Source organism: Anser cygnoides, chromosome Z (assembly GCF_040182565.1).
Source record: "Anser cygnoides isolate HZ-2024a breed goose chromosome Z, Taihu_goose_T2T_genome, whole genome shotgun sequence".
Taxonomy (NCBI): Eukaryota; Metazoa; Chordata; class Aves; order Anseriformes; family Anatidae; genus Anser; species Anser cygnoides.
The window spans coordinates 81184040-81196740 of NC_089912.1; the positions used below are offsets into that span (position 1 = coordinate 81184040).

The 12701-nt window shown below is 37.9% G+C and overlaps 1 protein-coding gene across 2 annotated transcripts in view; it reads left to right on the top strand.

The window, feature by feature from the left end:
• The first annotated feature begins 309 nt into the window (after nucleotides 1-309).
• The window catches only part of ZNF366 (zinc finger protein 366), a 35022-nt gene continuing 22630 nt past the window's right edge, over nucleotides 310-12701 (top strand). Inside the window, exon 1 of one of the 2 annotated variants that reach the window (XM_066988094.1) lies at nucleotides 310-493. The gene's annotated coding sequence lies outside the window, so the exon portion shown is untranslated. Of the gene's footprint in view, nucleotides 494-1590; nucleotides 1777-12701 lie in introns of those variants that run through there. The other variant, XM_066988095.1, reaches the window with a different exon arrangement.

Genomic DNA, 12701 nt, shown 5'->3' on the forward strand with positions numbered 1-12701 from the left:
GTTGTTCTGCGTAAGATATGGGCATCTTATTCCTAGACACTACTTCGGAAATTCATTTGTTTTAATGCAGTTGCACATAACAAGCTGTAAAGTAGGTTTTATGAAGCCAATAATGCAGATATAATACTTGAGGAATTCCTTTTGGTTTGGTTGTATTTATTTTTCCAAACATTTTGTTTGAGAGAAAATGAGATTGCTATCTGCTGTTTCCTTATTTTTTTTGCAGGAAAGCAAAGGGTTGTTGACTTCCTCTCCCCTCCCTTCCTTCCTTCTTTCTGAAGGTACTGTACTCATCTGAAAAAAAGAGAACGAAATGATTGTTCCTGTTCTCTTTCTTAAGTCATTTGAAACACTGTCCCTGCTAGTTTTCTAAGTTACTGCAATCTCTGCACAGGGGGGGAGAGGGAGAGAGAGAGAGAGAGAGAGATTACCAACATGAGAGCAGGTAGAGAGTTTAGATTTAGGGTAAGATTCCTTCCAGCTTCAACAACTGGTAAGTTAAGTAAAAATGCTTTTATGGTTAACTCTTTAGAAGTGAGATATATATATATATAATTTTTTTTCTTTTTATAAGAAAAGACATTTATCATATACACCTTTAACTGATAAGAAGATAATAATCATATGCATTGACAAGCAATATAGTAATTCTACATATGTCTATAGTCTGTTTTTTTAGATACTGGTCATAATAACATGCATTTTAATCAGTGCAGGGAAGAAAATGTTTTCCAGTGAGGCTGATAATATTCATAATATAATCTGCTGTGTATTTTGTATGTAGGACTTCTCCTAGTAGAATCTTGTTACAGGCTTCACTCACTTTACCCTGACTGTTTCAGCAAGCTTCACTGGGCCATTGCTAGAATAACAAGAGAAGCTGTGTCACATGCAGATTGATGTATTTCATATATCATCTGCCACTCCTGAAGTCTGCGCCAACCTACCAACCTGTGCTACAGTGAGAGTAGTTTTTTTTTTTCTCCTTCAGATATATTGTGTTTATGATTCCATGTGTTTATCTCTACTCATCCGTCTATATGAATAGTCTAGAAACAGTGACATTTCAGATGTGCTAAGACAGTTTCAGGTTCTCACATAAAAAAAAAAAAGTTCATGTTGCACAGTATGTAACAACATCAAGGCTGATCGCTAGCATCAGTAATAGAATGGATTCGGGTGTTGTCTGCTTATTTGTCATCTGTATTGTTGTAGATACAAATAGGTGGTTTTTGTTTTTGTTTTTGTTTTTCTTGTCAGGCATAAATGTAGCAGAACTATCAGAAGCAGAGCATAAAATGAGTGATTGAATGCAAGAGTATGTTTCAAGTACTGGACGAGAAAATCCTCTCCCCATGCTTTTATAAATGCAGAATGCAGTGGTGGGGAGAGAACAGGGACAGGTGATCATTTCTCTGCAGAAGGGAGAGCTTGGTCATCTTCTGACCCAAGCTCTCTGAAGTGCAGGATCCTCCACAGAATGCCCAGAACCCAGACAGCGCAGCCCCAAATGGTGGGCAGGCATCACAGAGGGTGGGCAGGCATCGCAGAGGGCTGGCAGGCATCCTGAGCGGCCCCAGTTCCGCTCCTGGTGCTGGTCCTGGACCTGGTCCTGCTCCCACCGGGACACCTGGGCTGCGCTTCCATCCTGGGACAGCCCTCTGCTCTCACCCCTAGCTCAACAAATGAGTGGAACAGACTTTCTTCCCCCTCTGTCTGTCTGCGAGTTTTTCCATAGGAAGGAATGATCTACCCCAAATTCAGCCCGATTCCTGGGTAAGTTGTAGATTCTCTTCACTCTAGGAGCATTAGATGGATCCGGCCACAGGAGGTGTAAATAATTTGTTTCTCGAATGCGGTAGCTCAGCATTTGGTCTCGCTCGGACTATTTTGGCACCAGTTGTTAGGCTTACTGGATGATACTTAGCCCACAGAGAATTCTCTGCTAATAGCAAGAAAATGCCACATCTTGCCATGAAAACCGCTTGCCACATCTGCTCCTTAGCATGCCTGGGATTATGCTTTACCTGGCTAGTATTGATTCATATCAAGTAGAGGGCATTGACAGATGTTTTGACAGTTACATGTCAAACACCTGGACACCCACTTTTTAATTCCAGTGGCAAATAGAATAATCGCCAAAACATTCAAAAATATATAGGCTCTGTATTTGGAAATCACTGTGTTACTCTGTTGTGTTTTCCTCAAACTGCAGAGTGTTACTCTAGATTGCAATCAGCTCTATGTGTTGATTTGATTAGTTCAGAAGTTCAGTTTACATTGTAGGTAAGAGCCAGTTGCTGCATTTAGGTACAGATGTTGGTTTTGAAGATATGAAACATTAATATATTCTTTATTAGGACCATGCATATGATACATTTATTCTCTGAGAGGCTGTAAAAAGGAGGAGATTGTCTGAAGTATATAAAATACATTAAATCATGTTTGTATTAGGAGGGCAAGAGCAGATAATGTCATTTCTAAGCCCATTCCCTAAAAATAAATATACAGAAAGATCATTTTAATAGGAAAGATAAATAATTTGATAATGAAGATCAACCCTGATCTTTTAAGTTCATTCTTAGATTTCATCTTTCAGGTTTCTTTTTCCTTCAAATAATACTTTTTCTTCAGTCATTTGGAGCTTATTTGCTTGTGTGTTATGTATTTTATTGTTAGGATAACTGTAACGTGGTTTAGTATAATGGTAGTTTGTACTGCTACTATCTTTCTGGATGGGTCAGGAAGAGAGACTTTTGACTGGTGTGTTATCCTTATCCCACATGTTCCAGATATTTACAAGCATAGAAGGGTATATTCTGAGCCTAGTTTGAGTAACGATCCACCACCAGCTTAGTACAAATGAAATGTTTGTGAAATTTTGGTTACTCACCTCAATGCTATTAAAAAGAATAAAATTAATTGAAGCAATAAACCAAGAATAAAAATAGAGATGTTCTTGTTTATTTTACTTAAAATCTTATTACTGCTATTGCTAAGACCCATATCTATACAGATAGCACACAAAAGTAAGAAGTCACTCAGTGTATGCATGTCTTATTGTTTAATATTTTCTCGTATACTTATATAAAACCATTATTTCCAGATCATTTTTTCTCAACTATAAGGAAATATAGGCAGATTTTTGTTTGTTCTGAGAAATAAGTAAAAAAAAAATTATTATATCAATGATGGCAGCAATGATAAGGTAAGAATTTTTAGCCTACGGAAATCCCAAGTTAACAGGTCTGATGTGAAAAGCACAGAAACTGAGAGAAGCCTTTCAGTAAATCAATTTTCCTCTTATAGTTAGGACAGATTATTGAATGGTGAAAAACGTTGAGACTTTGTGTTTTGGATGCAGAATACTGACATTGAATTACTCTCACAGTAACATTTTGGAGTCTCCAATACAGATTTTTGACCTGGAGGTTTTTAATCTTTGAATTTTAATGATTTTTTACTGATTTCTCATTCTTTCAAACAAACACACAGGTAAAAGCTGTAACAGTGTCTGTCAGATACAGCTGGACAGAGAGGCACCACGTACATCCTACAGATGCACTTATTGGCATGTCTTTTAGGTGATTCTTTTAGGGCAGACAGACATGCATTATTTAGAATGGAAGAGCCACAGAGAGATGAATCACGGTAGCAACCCAAAACAAGCCTTGTATACAGAGGTGGAAGGGTATGGATTACCCCAGACAGCACTTGCTGTTTCTAATCTTTGATATTACAAAGCCTCAAGGAAGCAGAAAGGCATCTCTATCTGAATGGAGCACTCCACTCACACAGATATGTCAGTAGAATATTACCCTGACAGATAAAAGCAGTAAAAGCTGCGTAAGATAATAGGGTTTTTGTGTGATGATGATTTAAGGATACATGTCAATCAAATTGTAAGGAAATGTCTCTTATTAGTTGGTCAGAAATGATTCATACTTTCTCAGCACTAACGCCTGTCCCTCAGTAGTAATAGATCTAACAAGACAAACTACTCTTTCAAACAGATCTTACAACTGCTGTGTAGACCACTATAGTCTGATGGACTGATTTTATGCCTCAATAAATGTTTTCAATATACCAGCTATTAAAAGCAAAAGAACATTTTCTTCCTAAATGCAGTTTTTTCCCCATTTTACTTTAACATTCACAAAGACCACTGAAAATGAACTTGGGGAAGAAAGAATTATAGAGACAATGTGAAGATTTAAGGTGACTCAGGGCTATCCTCTTTCTTGTTGGAAAACTGATATTCTGAAACTAAGACTGCAGTTCTCCAACACTGTAAAAGTTTCAGTGGAATTTTAAGCATGATGTTTAGACATTCACCCAAAGAAGAGGTCTAAGTTAATAAAGTTAATATCTGTTACTTAAAAAATACATTGAATTTCATGATGGATATCTGTTTTTTTGCTTGTTTGTTTGTTTTTTTGGTAAGGGCAAGGTATGACAGGCACCATACCTTGTTACCTAGCTTATAAAATGCTAGTGACCCAGTAAGAAATATTATTTAATCTTTGTTTCAGTTCCTACTAAGATTAATATTTTTGTGACTTGTTTTTCTAAAATGAATGGTTTTATACTGGTGTTACCTTGACCCTGATAAGGCATACATTTTCCTTCTGAACTAACAACACTTAATGTGTTGTAAAGAATTTCAATGACACTGGAAGCAGTTAAGCTAAGTAATCAGATATGAAAAGAAAATATTTTCATGCTTTGAAAGTTATGGAAAGAAATTATACGAATACCTTTTTTTTTTTTTTACTTTCATTCCTTGTTTCTTGCTTTGTATGTTAGAAAGGCACACTATTAATTATTTGAATCAAAGAAAGAAAAAGCTATTATTCTTGCTTTCTCTCCCCTCCTTTTTCTACTATGAAAGCAAAAGCACAGAAACATTTTCCTTCTACTTGGTGGATTTGCATGAATTCATGCGTATGAATTTTGGTTTGATTTAAAAGAAACAACTTAGGACAAAAAGTGTGTTTCCTGAAAACGTATAATATTCATAAAAAGTAAACCTGCAAGCATCCAGCTTTCCAGTTCCTCATACCTTTTAGAAACATGAGAAATCAGTGAACACCGAGAAAAGAAAATGTTTGTTGAATTTGAAGGTTAATTTAATTACAAAAAGCTACAAGGTAAACTGAGTCTCAGACTTTGATAACATTGCTTTTCTGTAATGAATTAGGGAAAGGTACAACTGAACTGAAGTTAAAAGCAATATGAGCAGGGTCATACATTTCCACCTGTTATTTTTAGGTGTTTTACTATGAGAGATGTGAATGTGCAGCAAGCAGGCATTAATTATTCACTCCTCTGTTTGGAGGCCTGGTGAAGAATAGCAACCACTTAATTTCTCTGCATAGACAGAACTTCACAGGATGGTGTTTACAGGGTGGAGGAGCTAAGAGAAGCAGGTGTAGTGTCTCTAGGATGGGATCAGACGTCTACACCTCTTATCAGGGAGCAGCTTATTCTTCCTGGGCCAGGTACTAGGTGCTCAGAAAAGCCACAAGTGTGTTGGCTGGGAGTGACATTCACCAGTTCCTTGCTATTTCCTAGCTGTGCAAAAGCCACTTACACTTTTGCCTTCTGCGGACAGAATTGCAATGTAACTCAGACTCCTTTTACTGTGATGAAAATCGTTCTGCTTTGTGGAAGTCTCTATGCTGAATATGCTACTATTCCTCTTGGAAATACGTGATTGAAAAACAAACATTTCACAAGGTTTTTGAAACTGGAAAGAATCTGTGCTCTTAATAACATCCAATATGCTAATTTTAAACCAAATTTAAATAAGCCCACTCTAATGATATCTGGGAAGAACACATTGTGGATTATAATTACTATTTCAGGTTTAGTCGTCTCTCTAAGGTGCTTTCTAAAGCAAGTATCCCCTTGTTGTTTCACCTCCAGATGAAAATTATTTGAAACTGCTGTTTGAAAAGGGAGTGTCTTTCATTTAACAATTCCAGGTAGAGGAATATTTTTCTACCTGTCTACTTTTTCTTACAAGAATTTAGAAATAAGTGTAATTAAAAAAATAAATCAGGAAATGAAAAGAAAAGAGATGACATGTTTCTAGAGCATCCATCAGCTTCCAGGGAACAGCAGAACTTGTTTGAACTGTCTGATACGCTGAAGCCCAGGCTGGGTTGTTTCCCTGGTGCAGATTTCAGAAGACATGAAGAGCATCCTATATTAGTCCAAATTGATAGGGTGAGTGGAGGGGCAGGCGCTGAGCTCTGCTCTCTGGGACAGCGACAGGACCCGAGGGAACGGCATGGAGCTGGGACAGGGGAGGGTCAGGCTGGGTGTTAGGGAAAGGTTCTGCACCTGGAGGGTGGTCGGGCACTGGGACAGGCTCCCCAGGGCAGTGGTCACAGCACCGAGCCTGCCAGACTTCAAGAAGCATTTGGACAACGCTCTCAGACACATGGTCTGATTTTTGGGTGGTTCTGTCTGGAGCCAGGAGTTGGAATAAATGATCCTTTTGGTTCCCTTTCAACTTAAGTTATTATATGATTTTATTCAAGACCCAATGTTGTTTTAGGCTGAGTTTACTATTTGCTGTTGTCTTGTAATAGGAATTATAGAAAGCTACAGAGAAACTGCTGGAAAAATAAGTAGACCAAAATGTGCTCTTAACGTTATCTGTAACTAAAATAACGTTATCTGTAACTAAAATTATCCATTAGTAAATGTGCAGGAAAATACTATTTTCCTGTAACATCACAGCAAGAAATAGCACCAGTGTGAATATTAGATAAAACCGATCTTCTGTGTAGTGCTCCATTCACAATATGAAGTCACCAAGGTTCCCAGAAGAGTTATATGTCTGTTTATGAAGTCATCAAGGTTCCCAGAGATGTTATATGTCTGTTGGTAGCGTTTTGTCAAGGTGCTATGGAAGCAGTCACTTGCATTAGAGAATTGGTGCTGGATGACCCCTCCTCCAGATCTCCTATACTCTGTGCCAAAAAAAAAAAAAAAAAAGGCAATCAAAGCCTTTTGATCTCAAAAACGTTAATTTCTTTTTTCCTGTTCCACAAAAAGGAAAACCCTTCTAACACTACCCACAGATAAAGAAATGTCACTGAGTAGAATCTGCTGGATTCTGTAGGCAAGTGATCAGGACTCAGGATTCCCTTTAACAACTACAGAGATTTTCACTAGCTTGTTTGCTATCAAACACAGAAAAAAAACAAACAAACATGCACAAGCACTCAGTGGAAGGCACTGAACGTGATTGGGCCAGCAAGTCACAACATGGTTCATATAAATGTTTACCCTTGGGTACTGTCCCACAGTACCTGTCCCATTGCCTGACATTTAGTAAGAATGAACTCACTTGCCATTCCTACTAAAATACAACAAAAGTTCCTCTCAAATCTTCTGCTTTTTGTACATGGCACTTGGCTTGATTTTCAAGAATAAGAGTTCTGAATATAATGATTTGTTTCAAGCTTATGTCAAGGAAGGGATTGAGAGAGTTATATTGGAGTCACTTTGGTGTAATGGATTTTTGGTTTCTTTTTTTCTCGTGATGAAAATCTGAATTGAGTTGGTAACCAAAATAAGCCTTTGTCATCACGAATGGTGAAGGATTAATGTTAAAGTGGAAATTTCATATCTCAGACTTCAGTGTTCATTTCAAATATCAGTGTTGACTTTTTTTTTTTTTTTGGCAAAAAGTAATTTTTTATTTGTTTGTAGCTCAAGTCTCTGTTCCAGTATCTGCTGATGACATTTGGCTACGTCTGAGCTGCCATTCCCACTCCGTATGCTAGTTTATTGAATTCAGTAAAACTGGCATTTTAAATCTGTTTCAGTTTAAAATAATTAACCTCAAGAATTTCTCCCTTTTAGTTGATTTACACAGGGGCTTGTTTTCCAAGTGATCAAAATCACAGAAGCTATACAAAATTTGTTTTAAATTTCAGATCTCCTTTAGATGTGGCAACAAACTAGCTCTTATTTTTAAAATGTTCTCAAAGTTAACAGAATAATTAAGTGCTATATGCTGGATGAATTTTGGGGGATCAGAGGGAAAAAGCATTTGCTTCTTGCTATTTGCTTCTTGCAATGAGAAGATTCAAGTTTAGCATCACAGATGAAGGGAAAGCCAGAGGGGATGTTACCTTAAATTACTTCCTTGGAGGCATATGATAGTCAAAAATATAATTTTGTACTGAGAACTAAGAACAATGCTCATTAAACAAAATAAAATAAATTGATTTTTAATTGATTTTAATTGATTTTAAATAATGAACCCTCATTTGAATGCAATTGTGAGATGTACATGACGATGATTTTTTCTGACCAATAAATACATATTTTAGTTCTGCATGGTTTGAATGCTTTAACACAGATTTGGAAAACAATGCTCCTTAATCACAGTGGAGACATATCACAAGTAGTTTCCTCCCAGTGCCCCAGTAATTTGCCTTAAGAATAATATTGAACTCTGTCTCATTGCCCACGGTTCTTGGGTTCTCTACTATTATTTGGGTATCAATGGAATAAACTCAATGGTGTCCTAGGAATGACACTCACATCTCTAATTCTTTTGCTGTATTTCCTTGAAACTTCTGTTCAGATGGAAATTGCTAAGTCTCTACTGAGCCACCTTAACTGGAAGTATCTAGCAGAGTTTAATAGAGATTAATATATTTTTTTTTCCCAACAAAGCAGCTTTTCCAGCAAGAAGTCTGTTCGAACTTCAACTGAAACCAAATCTATTTATACTAAATGACTAGGAAAGCATCATCGGGAAATTACTTTTAAGGAACTGGACACCAAGGGAAGTGTTTGGTAGCAGACACATTTTTCCTATATCTGTCAATTTCTGGATGAAATCCTCTTCTTTCAGTTTTTGTAGGATAAAGCGTGTCTTACTGGAACACACAATAATTACTGCTTTATCAACCTTCAGTTTCACTATGAATTTTGATCTGTGTGAAACAAATTGAAAGAAAAATAAATATAAAAATATCTTGGTCCTGCTGATGACTAACAACATTCTCCAAGTTTAATTAAAACTAGTTTTCATTAAAAATATAACCTGTTTTGGAAACTTTGTATGAAAGCTCTCCTATATTATACGCTTTTCCTCTGCCTTTATCCAAGCATATGCACACATTTTACCTGCTACTTTCTTTTTTGAGGTATCTGTTGCTTTACACATATGACGTGCAGAATTCAGAAGGTGCCGATGCTTTCTCATACATTAACTGCTAGTGACATGGAAGCATGCCAGTGGGCTGGCTTGAAGAACCAGTACTGAAAGTGCCCCTCAGCTACCCTTCAAGATAACAAAGAGGTGGGAGGAGACCAGACCATCTCTCTGGCCTCCATAGAGGTGATAACAACACTGGGACTCCAGTAGGAAGGAAAGCTCAATCTATTTCCTTTTTAAAGGTCATAAATGCTAGTGAAAGGTTTATTTTCAAAACAACACCCCTAGCACAACAGCATGAGGGTTATGGAAGGGCATACTTTTTTGATCATTCTTATTTTGAGTGTTCTGCATAGATCCATTATTTGTTTTGAGGTAATACTACAGTAAAGCTCTCTCTTCTCAGCTTCACTCTACCATACATAACGGTTGTGCTTTGTAGGTGGAAAGATTCTGTCCAAACTATGCTTTCAAGAACTCAGCACTTTGTTCAATATTACTATTTTACCAGCAGATCTCTCTTTATGCTTATATTATGTATTTGTTATTCAGTTCACCCTGTCTCATAATATCTGATATTCAGAAAAAAAAAAAATCCTAAAACTTCATTAGTGCAATTTGATAACTTTCCAGAGGAAAAACTATTTAATACTTAGGATCCCTGTCATCAGCCAAAATGCACAATTTTAATTTGCAATGGCAGATATGGAAGTAGATAGGAAACAGGGATGAATTGATAGGACTTCCATAAACAGTGATTAAAGTGACTTCGCATACTTTATAAAGGCAGAGGCAGATCCATGGTTCCAGCCTCTAACATGAGAACTCTTTATCAAGTTAAAAAAAGGAAGAAATATATCTTATTGACATCACTATATAGTAGCCAAATCCCAGATCCTGTTCTCAGCTACTCACCGTTTTTTTCCATAAAGATTTCAGTATGACATGAATGAGACCAGGGAAAAAATTAGGAGAGTTACTTAGGAAGAATTAGATCATCTTCAGAGGTCCCTTCCAGCCTCAACCATTCTGTGATTCTGTGATTCTGTGATTCTGTGATTCTGTGATTCTGTGATTCTGTGATTCTGTGATTCTGTGATTCTGTGATTCTGTGATTCTGTGAGAAGTTAAACCAGCTGGCCAACCTGTCATTCTTTCTAGTGATAGTAGAATCAAGTTACATTTCCACACAGTCTGCTGGCACAGGTTAAGCTTTGCACAACTGAAGCTCTTCTAGCGTATGTGCTCCTGATGCCACTGTCCTGCCCAATCGTTTCTTGCCAGCCCTGAAGTTTGCACAGGGTCTGGAAATTCAGTATGCCTATGCCCAAAAGCTTTTGGGGACCCAGTCCTTCAAAAATATTTATATGAAGCTAAAGATAGAACCGTGGCATCAAATACAGTGCAAAATATAACGACGATGAAGTGAGAGACTTTGATTCATTTTCCTCCTCCCCCATGAAGGATTTGGACTCCCATCCCTAACCTCTTAAGGGAGCACTCTGACTAGAGCCCAAGGCTGTGAGGCTAACCCTGCTCTTTGTTGGCTATAGGAGGATGCTCTAACGCCATTGTCCATTACACAGTCAAAAATGCAAATGCCAACTGACAGGGAGTAGAGAGAAGTCAGGAAGGGTAGTTATGGGCTATAGACTCCATCCTCTCTAGAGATAGCTCTGGACACTCCTCCATGTGTCTCTTCCGGAGGAGGTCTATTGAAAACTTGGAAGTTTGAGGTACTTCGCCCTACTGGGTGATTGCACTTATTGCTTGGCTACATATTCAGCTTCCTTTTTTTTTTTTTCTTTCTTTTTTTTTTTTTTCTTCTCAATGGAGAAGTCATTCAGGTTGACTGGTGTGGTTGAGCACAATTCGCTAAGGTACTTTTCTTGGACTGAAACATTTTCAGTATAAAGACTGATTTATCCTCATCTCCAGGACTCACCCTTGCTGGATTCACTCTCTCAGAAAATATGCCCTTGCTTTTTTGTTTTCTTTTTAAAATAGACAAAATTAGCCTGGGGTACCTAAGACAATTCTTCTTGACCTAAGCACGTGCATGCCTTCAAAAATAGCTGAGAGCCACACGCTTGTTAGTGTTTTTGAGGCAGTAGTTCACCACTAGGTAACCTCGTGACCTTCAGTCACAGTATGAATATATTTAGCTTTCTTGTTTTCTTGAAAAAAAAAACAACAACAAAACAGGCTTTGCACATTGAAAAATGCTAACCAATACAGACTATGCAGTTCAATAGTTATCAACAAAAATGATCCAGCTGTACAGTGGCAAAAGATCAGTTTCTAAAGATGGGAGAAACTGAAAGAGGTGTGATGTTTGGGGGTGGTTGGGAGATGGAAAGTGGGGCACGAATGGAGTGACTTGCAGTATCCACGGGCTTCACGGGTCTTTAAGGAGAAGAAATAGAACTGTTTCAGAGAGATGTACATTAGGAAGAGTGCAAGTGGACATGTCTACACCCTCTCCTCCTGCACAGTGCAGCTCTCACTGTCCTGACACTTCCCTGAATCTCTGAAGGCACAAGACACTCCATCAAAGCTGTCAAAGATACCTCACTTCTCCAGGACACTTACCTCTGCTCCTTATCTCTGTACATCCCTCAGCCCACCAGAAAAAAAGAAAAAAAAAAGAAAAAAAAAAAAGCCTTACATTTTTATACTAAGTACCTTTAGTCCAAATCCACCCTTCATGGAAGAAGAAAAAAATAAATCTGAAGACACCATTCTTAGGTCAGGGAACTTCTGATCCACAGAGAGCTGGAGGCCCAACGACCATGCTGGGAAGTTGTCACTGTACCTTTTCCTGTTTCTTATATTCTTCACAAGACCTTGGTTTAGCTACTTTACTACCCAGAGCTGATATGGCTGTTTTTACATCCTCTTGCATCTCAACAACATCTAAATTTTAGGCTACACTGAACAGATATCTGTGGAGGGAAAAAGAAAAGCAAGAATTTGGGCCAGAATTTGCCCTGCTGTAGGCAGAGGTGGGGCATGGCTGTGCTGTGGGTCTAGAGCTAGACATCTGCCAGCAAATGGCTGTTCCCTCCCTCCCCACCCAAACATAGCCTTGAATGCTCTGTTGGTAGCAGAGAATTGGGGAGATTAAGGTGTTCAGCTGAGGACATATGATCTTTGTCCCTTTAGACATTTTTAGACTTCATAATCTTCCGTACCTTGCAGGATCACACCATACATACTTGTGGTTTGGGGTGATGTAACCAGCTAACATTTCGAAGCCTGTGAACTTAACATCCACTTCATTATCCAGGTTATCTATGTGTTACTGGCCATTTTAGTAGATAGAATAGAGAAGCAGAGAGGGTGTGAACCACAGATGGAACAGAGAAGTGATGAGGGAAGGAAACATAAGAGAAGAACTAAGAAAACTCACAAAGAGGAAGAAAAAAAAAAACGAGAGAAAGGAGGATAAGGAAAAGAGAAATAAAAGCCAAAAGAGCAGCAAGCCTAAACTGTATTCAAAAGTCACTTC